A 3,474-nucleotide genomic window follows, 5' to 3' on the forward strand; every position below is an offset into this window, starting at 1 on the left:
TCTCTCCCCTCCGCCTGGCTGCAGCCCGCGCGGCAGGTGCAGGCAAGGGTGCTGCTGCCGGCTGCTGGGGGCCAGCGAGGAGGGCAGAGGCCCTCCAGGCCCAGGGTTTGAGCTCTGGCACTAGGTTTTCTTGGCTTCTTGGATTGTGTGTAGGAACAAAAGGACGGCAGCAAAGGGGATGCGCCTTGCATTCAGTTACCACAGGAAGAGGTGGCGAAAGGAGATATCTCTGTGCTCTAAAAATGAAATTCCCAGCCTCGGTGTGAAGGGCTTGCTCCATGGTTGTCTCGAATCAACCAGCTGCTGTTCTCCCCAGATGTGCCTGACAACCTGATTGAAGTAGCTTCATCAATCCGTTTACCGACAGATGCGTGATCTCTCATTTCATTGCTCAAGTTACTGTTTCAAGTGGTTAAGACAATGCAAGTCTATCTTCTTAAGATTTAATTTCAGTCCTAGAATCAAGCCCCTCTCCCTGTGCTCAGCCTTCCCATGCCCTTCACTTAAGGAGATATCGGCATGGAGAATGATATACCCATTACAAAAACTGCTACATACAGGCGCGCACAGATGATTTAACCACATCTCCAGCTACAAAGCAGTACCCCTCAGTAGAAGGGGCCACCCACCTCAGGAACTGACTTTTGGGGAGGAGCACCTGAAGTAAAGGGTCACAGAAAAACGCCCTCCAGATGAAGCCTTCCCCCCTTTCCTTAAATATATATTTGCTCTAATATCTGCCATGCTTTCCACCTACTAAAGAAATGCATGTTTCATATTATTAAAGAAACTGACAACTCATTTCAATAAACATCCACTTCGCAGCTACAAAGAATGTTCATTGACAGAGAAACATTTTGAAACAGAAAGTTTGGGCTACTTAAGTGTGTCATCTTTTTAAGTGATGAGAATCACATTGTAATCTTAGTGTAAGAGGGGACAACCACAACATAAAATTGGTTACTGAGAGCTGACATACTGTCCTGAATAGTGTTCACAGCCAGATCCCTGGTCTCCCAGGCCAGGTGTGAATCCACAGCGCCCTGCCTGTTCCTTGTTCCAGGACCCCACCCTCCCGTCCTGCCTTCCTCCCCTCCAGCCTTCCATTCTCTGGGGTCCCTCTGGCTCCACAGGACACTGCTCAGCCCTCTGCTTATAGATAAGGGGCAGCAAGAGTTCCTACTTCAATACTGGCTGGCCCGCCGCTCTGGCTCCCAGACTTGAATCAGAGGAGGCTGGTTTCTAAAGCATTGGCTGATTTAAGGCAGATGGGGAATATCTTTGCAACTAGCCTATATGAAAGTACTGCTTTTCTCTCTGCCCACTTATCCTGCTTCATTTTTCTCCACAGTGTTTATCATCATTACCTGACATTACTTATTTATGGTCCTCCCATGGCTAAGAGCAGAAACTCCAGGGGGGAGGAACATGTTTTTTTGTTGTTGTTGCTGGTTGGTTTTTTCAATCCTCTCTCGAGGATATTTTTTCCATTGATATTTTAAAGAGAGTGGAAAGGAGGGAGAGAGGGGGGAGAGAGAGAGAGACATCTATGTGAGACAGACACATCAATTGGTTGCTTCCTGCTCCAGCCCTGACCTGGACCAGGGATTGCACCTGCAATGGAGGTATGTACCCTTGGCTGGGAATTGAACCCCCGACCCTTCAGTCTGTGGGCCGATGGTCTAACCACTGAGCAACTCGGCCAGGGCAACAGGGATATGTTTTGTTCACTGCAGTGACCTCAGCACTTGGACCAGTGCCTGGCACATAATGAGTACTCATATGTGCTTGAATAAGCCATTTTTGCCCCAACTCTTATAAAGGGTTGCTTTGAATCCTCCAGGCAGAGATGCAATGATATGCACAGAGGGCCCAAACTCCATGTTCCTCTAGTGTCAAAATAGTTCACTGGGAGACTGTGTTCACTTACTGTCTCTCAACTCCGGCTGCACATACTGTCACCGAGAGAGTTCCCACAAGTCACTGGTTCTTGGCCCAACCCTAACAGGTTCTGTTTAGTTTTGTTTTTAAAGCTCTTTAAGTGATACTAATGGACAGTCACAGTTGAGAATCACTTGTTAGATGCTGCTGGGAACACAAAAACAAAATATCTGGCTCCTGCTCTCTACAATGTTAACCAGTATAACCATGGTTGCCAGTGTGCCTCAGTTTATGACCAAGTGACTAAGAGTGGGTTGAACATGCTGAGGAAGGTCAGAGGTCAGCAGCATTTTTGTTCTTGGAGTAGGATCAGAAGGCAAGTACAGATATAAGAGCCTTAAAGTAGGGGGATAATTTACATTAGGAGAGAGGAGGGTATTGTAGGGAAGGGCCGGAAAAGCATAAGCAGGGCTGAATACACAAAATGCATTAGGGGCCAATTAAAAAACAAACAAACGAAAACCAGCACTAGAGGACCAGATTAGAAACAAGTAGAAAGGAAGCTCAGAAAAACATAGCCCATACCCAGACTGTGGGTGACTTAAATAAGCCAGGGAAAAAGCTTGAACTTCATCCTAAAGGTCACATGAAGCCACAGGAGGTTTCTAAGCAGGAGAGAGATGCACCTGGTAGTGATGTACAAGAAGGAGAAAAAGAGGAAAGACTCTACACTAATAAAAGACAAACATGCAAATTGACTGTACCTTTGCTACACCTTAAGCCACACCCACCAGCCAATCAGAGCAACTATATGCAAATTAACCCAACTAAGATGGCGGCCGGCAGCCACGGAGCTGGAGCAAGCAGGAGGCTTGGTTGCCCCAATGATGGAGGAAGCCAAGCTTCCCACCTGCCACAGCGGCTCTGATCTCCACTCAAAGCAACAAAGTTTCAATTATAGAAGGTAAATAAACCCCAGATACCTGCTTTCAGCCGGCTGTGGCCACTGAGCTCGAGCGAGCAGGAGGCTTGGTTGTTCCGGCCGGCTGTAGCCTCCACAAAAGGCAACAAAGTTTCAATTATAGAAGGTAAATAAACCCCAGATACCTGCTTTCAGCCGGCTGTGGCCACTGAGCTCGAGCGAGCAGGAGGCTTGGTTGTTCCGGCCGGCTGTAGCCTCCACAAAAGGCAACAAAGTTTCAATTATAGAAGGTAAATAAACCCCAGATACCTGCTTTCAGCCGGCTGTGGCCACTGAGCTCGAGCGAGCAGGAGGCTTGGTTGTTCCGGCCGGCTGTAGCCTCCACAAAAGGCAACAAAGTTTCAATTATAGAAGGTAAATAAACCCCAGATACCTGCTTTCAGCCGGCTGTGGCCACTGAGCTCGAGCGAGCAGGAGGCTTGGTTGTTCCGGCCGGCTGTAGCCTCCACAAAAGGCAACAAAGTTTCAATTATAGAAGGTAAATAAACCCCAGATACCTGCTTTCAGCCGGCTGTGGCCACTGAGCTCGAGCGAGCAGGAGGCTTGGTTGTTCCGGCCGGCTGTAGCCTCCACAAAAGGCAACAAAGTTTCAATTATAGAAGGTAAATAAA

The 3,474-nt window shown here is 48.0% G+C and overlaps 1 protein-coding gene across 3 annotated transcripts in view; it reads right to left on the reverse strand.

Annotated features, from left to right (window-relative positions):
- Positions 1–3,474, reverse strand: part of ATP8A2 (ATPase, aminophospholipid transporter, class I, type 8A, member 2) — a 651,371-nt gene that overhangs the window by 566,761 nt on the left and 81,136 nt on the right. The window lies entirely within an intron of this gene.

The sequence above is a fragment of the Myotis brandtii genome, unplaced genomic scaffold (assembly GCF_000412655.1).
Source record: "Myotis brandtii unplaced genomic scaffold, ASM41265v1 scaffold216, whole genome shotgun sequence".
Lineage (NCBI taxonomy): Eukaryota > Metazoa > Chordata > Mammalia > Chiroptera > Vespertilionidae > Myotis > Myotis brandtii.